At 36.6% G+C, this 11902-nt stretch overlaps 1 protein-coding gene across 1 annotated transcript in view; it reads left to right on the top strand.

Annotated features, from left to right (window-relative positions):
• Positions 1–259: 259 nt before the first annotated feature.
• Positions 260–11902, top strand: part of zbtb20 (zinc finger and BTB domain containing 20) — a 30017-nt gene continuing 18374 nt past the window's right edge. Inside the window, exon 1 of the mRNA XM_016674354.1 lies at positions 260–452. The gene's annotated coding sequence lies outside the window, so the exon portion shown is untranslated. The remainder of the gene's footprint in view (positions 453–11902) is intronic.

Below are 11902 nucleotides of genomic sequence, written 5' to 3'. Positions count from 1 at the left end.
ACTGAAAAGTTTGTCTTTAATATTTAATCTATAAAACCAAGATGAAAGGAAGCTTTAGTGTTTCATTCAGACGGAAAACAGTTTGTCTTCTTGCCACTCGCAATATGGCGGACGCGCTGACGTATGTTGTCCACTGGACAACGAAGCCAACGGGGCGTCTACTCCTCTACGTCTATGTGCCTCCCCAAACACCGTCACCCACCACCACCACCACCCCTCAAAGTACTCGATGTATAGTTAAAAAATGGGAGGGCACACTTGAACCGAGCTCTTCTATGAAGGTAGGCTGCAGCGTGTGTTTATTGATGAGATGAAAAGAAGATGGAAGTGAGAAATGAAACAAAGTAAAGGAACATACTGAGAAAGAAGAAAAGCAAAGTAAACACGCTTCGTCGGGGGGAAAAACAGGGAAACACTGTCGCCACTTTTTTTGAACGAGCTTCGAAGTGCAGGTAAGAAATTTGAGAAAAAAGTAGGAAAGGGGGGGTTGGTCTTTCGGCTCCAGCGGCTTGTAGGTTGTTATATTTAGTGGAAAGGCATGTTACAGAATAAAATCCTGATCGGTGAGTTTAAGGGAGTACACGCATGAAATGCAAGACACTTCCATGTAGTTAGAGCTGGCTTTACTAACCCAGTAAATTAGGCTGTACACAATATAAACTTAATTTATTATTTTTTATTGTGGACCTTTAATAAAAACCACTGTAAATAAAACGCCATTAATAGGAGTCGCCTGTAAATCGAGTTTTCTGTCCGTACTACCAAAACGCGTTCTCTTGGCGTGACGCAAGTTTCCCATCTGTCATTTTCGCTCGAGCCCCCTTCCTTTTACTTTTAAACTGTCATGTGGGGACACTTGCAAAGAGTCCTGGTCCGGTCAAAGTGTGTCCACAGGTCGGCTTTTCTCTCCATCAGCGATGCTGGCTCACATTTTACACACTGAGCCCCGGAACAACTGGAGGCAGGCAGCCCGACGTGCGCATTTTGGCTTTTAGGTCAGTTATTTGAGGCGGCTTGCTTTTTATTACTCCACTTTGCTCCATATATATATTGCAACATTTGGTTGAGCTCGTTTGTACGGTTCGGCTTTATTTAGCGTGAAGTCTGTCACTTAGATGTGTGCGGGGTGCATTTTTATTAATTATTACCCTCAAAGTGATGCATTCAGGCGACTGGATAGAATTTGGATAGGAGAAGGAGGGCTATTATTGGGTCTCATGGTGCAGCAATAGTGAATTTGGGTGCCATGTTTATATAAAAAAAAAGAATGAACACTTATGCCTGCCAGTGCTGCCCTTTTTCTTAGAAAAATAAATTTTTTAACTCGTCGCTTTCAGTTCAGATGTGCAGCGATGCTCCTGTGTAATTAAAGTTGCAGGAGTACCTTTTGATACATTTTATGAGCGAAATATTCATGCGTCCAACTCGTGATTCCTTTGCCCTACATCTGCAGCTTATCATGGCGCTCCTAAATAAAGTTAAAAAAATATATATATTTCAACGTTTGCACGCAAAGAAAAATAAATGAATAAATATAAAAAAATAAATAAATAAAAAAAAAAAAACTGGGCTACGCGTTAAAAATGCACCGAGAGGGTCACGGGGAGTTTATCCCGAGCAACATGTCAGTCTTGCTGATCTTTATCGTTGCTCGAGTGTGCGTGCACGTGTGAGGCGAGCAGATGTTGTCCCAAAGCGCTCGGCTTTGTCAGATAAAGAGGGAATACAGCATGTTCTCACTATAATAGGCTGCATGCACATCATTTCAATGTGTTCTGAAGTGCAGCTGAGGAGAAGTTGAACGCAAGTTTAAAAATCGTAATTTTTTTTAAAAAGCCATTCCTTGCATGCATCGGTCAGGTATCCGTGTTATTTTATTTTTTTTATTTTTTATTTTGCTTTAAATGCGCGCAGATGTGCACCTGTGTATAGATGTGTGTAGGTTTCCACAACGAGATTGTGCGTTTTTTTTTTGTTTTTTTTTACTCGCAATTTTGTTGTGATCACTCCCTCTCTCCGCCTTCATTCACAATGTGGCTTCACAACGTAAACGGGTTGCAGTCCTATAGGATTTGCTCGTTGCAATCGCAGACTTCTCTCTGGATCATTTATTTTCTGAATGGACGCGCTGAGCGTGCTGCACACAGAGCTGAAATGAAGACAGTAGTAAATCTGTCCCGTGACTTAAACCCTATAGATTTGACTGTATGAGTGAACGCATGAAATGTGGGTTAGTTGAGAGAGATACCTCCTATCTACAATGAAATTCCACCTGTGCCATTGTTTAGTGTATCATTTGATGACTTAGAGGGTGATTGTCTGCTCTGTAAGTAAGCTCTCGCCATCATGACTTGATGTCAGACTCTCAACAAAGAGGTGTACAGTAGCTGCTGGAACAGAGTCAGCCATTACGTGCTTTGGGAGTGTTTGTATTGTGAGTATCAGGTGCCCCGTTTTATCCTAATTTGTTTCATGTGTACTTACATTAGAAATGCACCAATCAGGCTATTTCTTGCCAATTTAATTTTTTTTTTTAGGTCTAACTCAATTGATTTAATTTTTTTTTTAAAAGACAAAAACAACGTCTATCTTTCATAGATGTTGTTTGTGTTCAGCAAAAAATAATTACACGATTTTATAAATTCTCGTCAAAAGCAAATAGTTTTTAGTAGAATCAAAAACTAGCATAAAATTATGTACTGTTGGTTTATAGCTGCTCTGCCAAAAATAGAGGTTCTTATGTTTGTAGGTTAGCCCCATTTCTGCATCAAAGCATACAGTGGTGTATCTTGCACTAATTGCATGCATCTCTCTTTATTTGGTTTATTTAACTAGTTTTTTAAGGAACTATATTTTATAAAGATCTAAAATTTGCATGAAATGGCAAAAGATACCTATTTTTGGACCTTTGATAGTCACAGATAAAATCTGTATGTTAATCAAGTTGGAATAAGTGAAACCAGTGTGGACCAGGATCAGGTATATGTATATTTATATGTTTGTTATTTTGCTTGACTTCCTATTTTTCTTTTCCTTTTACAAAAAGAATGCAGGTTTTGATCAACTTCAATGTTTTGAAGATTGTCTATTCACTGTAGAATAACTCAGAACTGAGTTATTCTACAGTGAATAGTCTATTCACTGTAGAATAACTCAGAACTGAGTTATTCTACAGTGAATAGACAAGCTATTTTAGTTTTAACTAGAAATGGCCAAAAATTTTATTTTTAGGTCTTTAAGTAGTCCTTTAGTTTTTGATCAACTTTATCAACCACCTGTGATGCACATCTAGAAATTCTGAGTGTTTTCCCCATATGCAACATAAGGCTCACCAGTCCTATTTAATTAGACATCTAATTGGAAGTTTCCCATTAAAAAAATAAATAAAAAAAAGATTTACTTGGGTTGCCCCAATCTGGGATTACACCCTGTGTGGGGAGCCGTATCACCTCGTCTTTAGCTAATTTATTTTATTTTAGTCAAAACCCGCATCAGTTTTAGGTTTGGAGCCTAAAATGGTCAGAAAATGTCGTCATATTGCGATCTCTGGCTGATTGCCTGGCGCTCCATTAGTTTGTATCCTTATATTCCAGCTTGCTATTTAAATTCACCTTGTTTGAGCTGTTGCCTTTTGGCCTCTTTCAAGTGTCACAGTGTAAAAGGCCCACCTCTGACTAATGAATATTTAAGTGTGTGTCTTCAGATGAAGGAAAGCCATTATTATATGAAGCAGACCCATGCAGAGGAAACCGTACACCTAAAATCGGGAGGAGGGAGGGGATGTGGTGATCAGTTAATCCACACCCAGCAATCAATCCCACTTTTCTGTTTTGGCTTCAGACATTTTTTTTTTTCACTCGTCGCCCTCGTTTCTCATTTTACAATTCATTGTTGACCAAGAAACTGTCACAAAGTGTTAACAGGCCTTTTTAGTTTGGAAATGCTTTTTGACTGATATTTGTCACGCTTTCACACGTTTCTCCCACCTGATCATTTGGATTTTACTCAATTGACAAAAAAAGAGGAAAAAAACGTGTGAGTATACATATAATAAAGTGCTTTTTGAAAGAGAGGACAGAAAACAATCATCTTGTACTGTACTTGCTCGCAGATGGCAGATCGGCGTTCCAAACAATTTTTTAAATGCTGTTGAAGAGGCTCTGTTGCCCAAACAGACGAGATAGAGACGTCACTCGGAAGCCTCGGCAATTCTGTGTCTCTGGCTCTGCGTTTACTCACAATATTCAGCCACTCTGCTCAGACTTTTACCTGGTGATACTGGTGGCCTAGATCTTGCATAACTAAATTTATATGAGTTTATTTTTTCTTTCCAAAGCCCATTTTGGTCTTCGGTTATTACAGCACATGGTGAAAATACTTGGAGATGACATTCACACACACACACAAAGACATTCACACACACACACACACACACACACACACACACAAAAAGAAATAAAAGAAACTTTTGGAAGTCTACATTTTGATTCAAATTGAACTGTGCTCTGATAATATTCTAATAAAAATGTTAAGTACCTGTCCTGTTTAACCTTTTCAGATGAATCCAAGCTAATTCTGGGATTCCAAAATTTTCCACTAAGGTAATTTTAACCACTATGTGAAAAAAAAAAAGACTTGCACTTGAATCCATTGTTGCACTTTGTCTCACACAGTTGAACATATTTGGCAGCCATTTTGGGAATGCAGTCGAGATCCATCGATATAACGAGCCACTTTGTGGATGGCATCCAGAATGTCACAGTGCTTGTAATCAACTGGTCCTTTTGTTTTCTGGCAGACTTTATCCTTCTCTATTTTTTTTTTTTTAATGGCTGGACTGAACAATGTTCTTCTCCGGAGCTATGTCTTTTGTTGAGATTGCCCACTGAGGCTGTTTTCAGGTGCAATACTATAAAGTTAAGAAGTCTTAAATTCACATACTTAAATTAACCGCAGAGTAGCCTTAAGCCTTTAATAGACTTTACAGATTTGTTTTTGTGGAAGAAAATCACAGGAAGTTTCTCATCTGTTTTTTCTTGTGAAGACTCAGGAGACAGAAGTTACAAGTAGCGTTCTAAAAGGACACATCGATTAAATGCTTTCAGTCTCAGCTTTGAAAAATGCACAAACGTGAAATAATCTAATGCCTTCTAATTAGACATTCACTGTTCTAGCTTTTACTTGGTAACACTGATTTCTGGTTTTCTTTAAGGATCTGATTCATTGATTTCAGTTTTATCAAATTCTCTCTTTTTTTCCCCATGATAACAATATAACTCATCAGAGTTAGGCTGATGTGCATTTATATTAGAGATGCACCAATCAGGCTTTTCCCGTGGCATTACCAATTTCAGGGTTTCTTTTACTGACTTTTTTTTCTTGTATAGGACTATTACACATAAAAGAAGAAAAATGAGCTGCTGGTTCTTTGATAGAGCAAGTATTTTTGGATATGACAGAAAATGAAGGAATTACAACATTATCCCCATTCATTTATCAAAGCATATGTCCTGAACTGTCGTCTGATTTTTATTTATTTATTTTTTTTAGCTAAAAAAAGTGCATGAAAGGGCGATTTGCTGTTTGTTGGTTTATTTGTTAATGAATGAAAAAGGATGGGATTAAAAGAAAAAAATGATTAATTTATTCTGTTGGAAAAAAAAGTTTTTTTTTTCTTCTGAATTTGCCCAATCAAAGCTGATTTGGGGGGAAAAGCGTCTGATTCCGATTGCATGTTGATTGACCGGTGCATTTCTAATTATAAACTGTAGATGATTAATCTTACAAAAAATGTGTGCTGATTCTCACGGCTCACTGCAAGGACAAAGGGTTAAAGCACGGACATGTAACCGAATATTAGCTCATAGTTTCATAGCACTGTTCTCTGTCGAAATGTATTATATTTGACATATTTATTTACTTTGTACTATTGGATCATAGTAAAGTTTACTTAAGTATCTCTGAATCAATTCTCTTGTGCATTTTCTATAAATGTATTGACATTTGGTCTGGCGGGTACATGTAATTTCCTTTTTTTTTTTTTTTAATTCTACAGCTTTACAATTATTTGAGCTTACAAATGACAAAGTTAGGATACCTACAGTGAGCTCCTATGGACTGCCTTTATAAATTTTGTTATATTATGCAACACAACAATGTTAATTCAATGAGTCATGGTGAGTGAGTCCCCCTCTAGCCATAAGCCAAATATAGAAGGAAATGTGCTTTCCTTGAAGCGTGGAAAATCTATTTTGTTTACCGGTTTTGGCCAAACCAGGATATATGTATATATTTGTTTTTAAGTGAAAGGTGATTATTATTTGTTTTCCATCCAACTATTACGCTCCAGTTATAAAGCTGAATAAAACCTTGTATTATAGATGCTTTCAGGAAGAAATTTGGTATATTCATTCCACTGAAAAGGGAAATAGTAATAATTAAAAAAAAAATCCACCTTTTTTTAATTAATTTCCACTGAGGATCCAAAAGAACATTTATGAAAAGAAATATTTTTAATCTAAAATTAATATGGGCAAGTCTTTAACTTTAAGAACATGGAGAAAATGGAAAACTGACTAACTTCATGGCATGCTTTTCGATTTTAAGGGGACTTTTGTTTGGAATCTTCTCTCCCTGCAAGTATCGCAGGAATGCGTAATGAAAGCACACACTGAGACTGAATAAGTATTTGCGAATGTGCCAGCCAGTTGTCAGGAAGCTTTTGTTCACTTCTAAAATTTTATGGAGTCTTATGAAACACAGTTACAATTCCCAAAAAGCTGGAAGGTGGATACGGTCCTCCTTTTTTTTTTTTTTTTTTTGTTAGCAAGACTGTTTGGGATCTCGGGGGGGAAAAAAAAAAAAGAACAAAACGTAACACATAAATACACCCATTTAGGTCGGTTTTTGTTCCTATGAAGTATGTCGTTCTTATTTAGTATTTCACAAAAAGGACTTTAGGTTTTAACGTCATTTGCAGTTAAATCTGAAGCTTTGTTTTGATGGTCGTTCGGTACAGCGCATACACTTTAATTACACATCAAGTACAGAGGAAGTGACCATGTATTTCCATTACCTATGATAAAATTACTAACAGACTGTTGATCTGTACTTCTGTATATCTGCAGGATTGGATTCATTAAAATTCAGGTCGTGTTGCAACTTGACCTGGAGATTTTTTTACAACAAGCGCATTTTGTTTCAGTTTTCCAGAAGTTGAAAAACAAAAACATTGTCTCTGTTTTTCCTGTTTCTGTGTGGCAGAAATGAGCTTTTAAATCTGCATTTTCGCTGTTTAAAGATAAACTCAACGCCTTAGCATTCAAATGATGTGAAAAATGTATCTTGGATTCTAATAGCAAAGTTGTATGTGTGCCAAGGTGCATGTGTGTCCTCAGTTCACCCTGCTGCCCATATGTTTTTTGCAAGTGAGGGCGTGCTTGCTGCATGGTTGAAGAGGGAACTGTTGAAAGCATTTATTATAAGATTAAGCTACTTTTTTATGTTTTAAAGATAAGTTAAGCTGTTTATTCTCTTCTTTTGTGTTGCTTGACATGTATTTTTTGTTTCCTTTGAACTTATAGTAGGATAAAATTTCTGACTGTGCACAGCGTCTCTCAGTTCATAGATCAGCATGAGAAATTTGTAAAAAAAAAAAAAAAAGTAAATAACATGCTATTGATATTTTACTTTAAAATTTTAACTGGTAGCATAACCGACATATCTGTAGATGTTAATTCTCCAACAAGCTTGTATTTACATTTTTCCCCTTGTAAAATCTACTTCAATTTCCATAAGCTGAATGAAACTTGTGCGTGTGTTTTAAATTGACGACAGTTTTCAAACGTGTAAATACAAACTCATAAAATAAGGTGACCAAAATTTTACAAACATTACATGATTAAAAAAGGATTTCAAAAGACTTTTACACATATCACTAGGGATACAAATCAATGAGTATCTGAATATCAGATAGACAAATACATAAAAACACAAAATAGCTTATATAGGTCAAAATGTTAATTTTAACCAACCTCTCTATTAATATAATTATTTTAGAGTAGTTTTCTGCAACTGTTTGTTCTTTACGTTAGTAATAACCAGTTTCGTTTTTTTTATTTGAGCTAAATGTAAAAGGGGACGCAACATTTTGATTGTAAAAATACACTTAAAGGTGTGTTTACAAAGTTTGTGAATAATCATGAGTAACTTTTTTTGTGTGGTAAATACAGTGGATATAATAAATGTAAATGTATCCCTGTATCTCCACACAAAACTTACACATGGTAACACCAACGAATAAGATAGAAGAAAAATGCATTTTTGATTTAATATGTGCATGACCAAAGCATTTTGGACATTTTATTTTTTTATACGATTAATATGGAAATTTTGTGACTAATTTTCACATCAGTTGATTTTCTTGAGCTCTTTCTAGTTGATGCCCTTTATTTTTATCTGTATTTAAGTTTTCGTCATACTCAAATACACTTTTATCAAAGTGTAGCAGCAATTTTCTTATTTTTCAGAAATTTTATTTTGTCACGTCAATGTCAGATGAGATCAGATTCAAAAGTTGTAAAATACTTGAATCATCAGGAAAGATGTAAAGGAAAAAAAGGGGGATTTTGAATACGTAACTGATACATTAATGGGACACCACAAAAGCACCAACACACAGAGAATTAAACACACCTTTCTTCAAGAATTGGTGCTTCTTATTTACACAGCGTCTTATCCAGAACCAATTAGCAATTCACGATTGATGGTGTGAAATACATTCTAAAGATGAAAAAGCAGCAAAAAAACACAACTGTAAAATTATTTGTTTCCATCCAAGTTTTGAATTACAATGGTTGGTGCAGGTGACAAAGGAGCTGCACATCTAACCTGCTAAACAGCAAACAAATGCCAAAACAACTATTCTGTTTTATCAAAGCATCTAGGCATGTTGAACAATGGCTTTGACATTTTGGAGCAATTAGAGAGAGAAAAAATGAAACGGTGTGATTGTTGAAGTGGCGCTGGTATCACCTGCGTTGCATTTTCAAAGTAGATGCAGTCCACATGTCGAGCTTCACTTAATGTTTAAGGTGCTTTTAGCACAAAAATATTTGTTATAGCTTCGGTGGCACGTCGGAGCTTCGAACAAAACTGAAGCGTCTGCTATATAAACTAACATTAAGCTCAGGTTTTTCTTGTGGTTTTTTATGAATAGGTTAATGAATGCTTCAAGACAAAATGTCCTTTGCAGCCTTCAACTGTCCTGGGCTTCGCTCCTGGCTACAGTCTCATCATTCATTCTTTAATTCATTCATTCATTCACATAGTATTTTTTTTTTCCCGTTCTCACTCCTGTTCAGGCTCAGTCAAGCGTATTCCAACATGCTTTAACAGGAACGCAGGTCACCAGGCTTACACACACACAAAAAAGAAGAAGACGGTTGCAGGGATATTAGGATGTGTCCATTAAACGCTATTACTGTAGGTTTACTCTAAACAAATCCCCACTGGTAAAAAAAAAGATTACTTAAAAATCTATGTAAAAATAAAGCCTTTCAGAGCCTCTATCTAACCATGACAGTACAAATGAAGTATCCTATATTTAATATGACCTGCTGAAAATAGTCCCAGCCATGCTGTGGGATTTTTATAGTAACATTAGCAGCAAAAGCTGGTTGGCTTAGGTTTCACTTCCATGCTCACGAACTACAGATTGTTCCTTTTAAAGAAAATGTTTCTGCTCCATTCAACACGCCATACTGACCAGCAGGTCATGGGCATTAGGAAGACTAAAGGCCGAGATGATTATCTTATAAACAGAGCGTTGAGCAGTTGTATTATCTCTTAACTACATGAGGTCACTCTGTACCTCTGCAGTAACTGTTTCTGCTCATGGAGCAGATCAGAGGACAAACCAAACCAGAACAGATCATAATAGGAAGCAAAGTGACGGTGAGAAATGTTGCTGGCGATACACTGATAAGAAGTAAAGTGGCAAGTGGCGAGATCTAAGTACGGTTATGGGAAATGATAACCACTTCGATATTCGTCAGTGATAGGTCATTGTACTGGTAAGCACATTTTTCTAAAATTAAAACAATAACACATGTGTAACAAGTACTAAACCGAAATTACAGGTTAAGAAACGAGAATTACTACTAAAAACACTGGAACATATCTTGTGGACAGATGCTTTGGCTTCTGTTAATATATTTTAATATTAAGGGAGTATTACCAACCTTTCTTTTTGTTCATTTAGTTGGTTATTGAAGGTATTTATAACTTGTTTTACATGTTATAATGTTACAATGCTGAACTTCATAGATTTTATTTGAATAGTGTGTGACACACCAACAGAAAAATTTGTGTAGTTGCGAAATTGATCCATATTTATCCTCTGAGACCAAAACCGAACTTTCTGGCTTATGTGACAAACTCTATGCTCGGTGGAAAAACATATGCTGGATGCAAAGATTGTTAATCTGGTCAGAGTTGATGTTAGGATGGACAGAATATTGTAGAACACCAGAATAAAACAAGTTAGAGGTTTCAAAAGTCTTAATCCTAGAGAAGAGCTCCCACTTCCAGCTCGATAATAACCATAAACTTACAACCGAAGCTACAATGAAATGGTTTTGATCCATATCTAGACTGAGAAGTTCTTATATGGATATAAGACTTGAAAATTGTGCAAAGAGACACTTTCTATCCGATCTTGCAGCTTTTGAGAGAATTTAAAATGAAGAATTGGCACAAATTTAGGTTTCCAAGTCTGAAAAGCTGCAATAGGCCCCTAAAGCTGTTCAGCTGGAATGCATCAACTTGTCACCCACTAAATACAGCATAAAACCATGCCGCACCTTTCAGATTTTATCAGCAAAAAATAAAAATATCAAATAAAATTGAAAAGCTTGCATCATCTTCTCTCCACTTCTGACGTCTGTGCCACTTTATGTTGATCTATCACATAAAATCACAATAAAAACACTTAAGGTCCTGGCTGTAACGTGATAAAATGTGAAAAAGCTCATAAGGTATGAATACTTTTGCGAGGCATAAGAAGAGTGCTGTGGCGTCATCCGAGCCCAACGTGGAATGATAATTGGCAGGGTACACAACTTTTATAATATGCCATATAACTAGTAGTGCAACCCTGACTAGTCAGTCCAACGTAGGTTTCCTGCTGTTTTTCTGGCAGCTAGTAATAACAGGTTCAACCCTGAGAGCAAATCTCCCTGGGAAACGAAGCTAGGCCGAGCGTTTTACAATAGAGCAACAACAAAAGCTTTAAAGGCAGTCGGCGTCGTTATTTAGCATTAGTTATTTTCAATCTATTGTTAAAGAAATGCTTCCTTCAGTTGTAGGATTGTGAGTAAATGAAAACGTTTACTGATTTGGTCTTGGTACGTGTGACTCAAGTGTAAAAAGTAATGTTTTATCAGGTATTTCCAGGCCTTGTGTGTTCATTATTTTTCTGCCGAGGTGTATGTATTGACTGTACTCCTTTCATTATTCCTTCAGCCTGGTTGTGCTACATGTCACAGGTGCCCTCTGAGAGCCGACGCTCTCTTTAGCTGAATGACCTTATTGTCCTTATTAAAGCCTGATTTCTATGGCACATCCACCGAGTGTGTGCTCTGCACGGACATTTCACTTTCAAACAATGTCTTCCTTCCACTGTGCTTTGACTTCGGCGTTACCCGTTCCACTAGCAGCCTCGCTGAAATTGGTGTGGGGGGGGTGGGGGTGGGAATTGTTTTTGGCCTTTATTTCTCATTTCTTGCGAAATTCCGTAGTTGACTTGCCTAAGTTTGTTTTGCAACACGGTGCTGGCTGGATCAACTTTCTCAGTGTGCTTAGATTGCCACGCCTTGCCGGATTAACCGGAAACCTTCATTTT

The sequence above is a fragment of the Poecilia formosa genome, unplaced genomic scaffold (genome assembly GCF_000485575.1).
Source record: "Poecilia formosa unplaced genomic scaffold, Poecilia_formosa-5.1.2 Scaffold3, whole genome shotgun sequence".
Classification (NCBI taxonomy): Eukaryota; Metazoa; Chordata; class Actinopteri; order Cyprinodontiformes; family Poeciliidae; genus Poecilia; species Poecilia formosa.
This window is presented reverse-complemented; position numbering and strand designations above follow the sequence as displayed.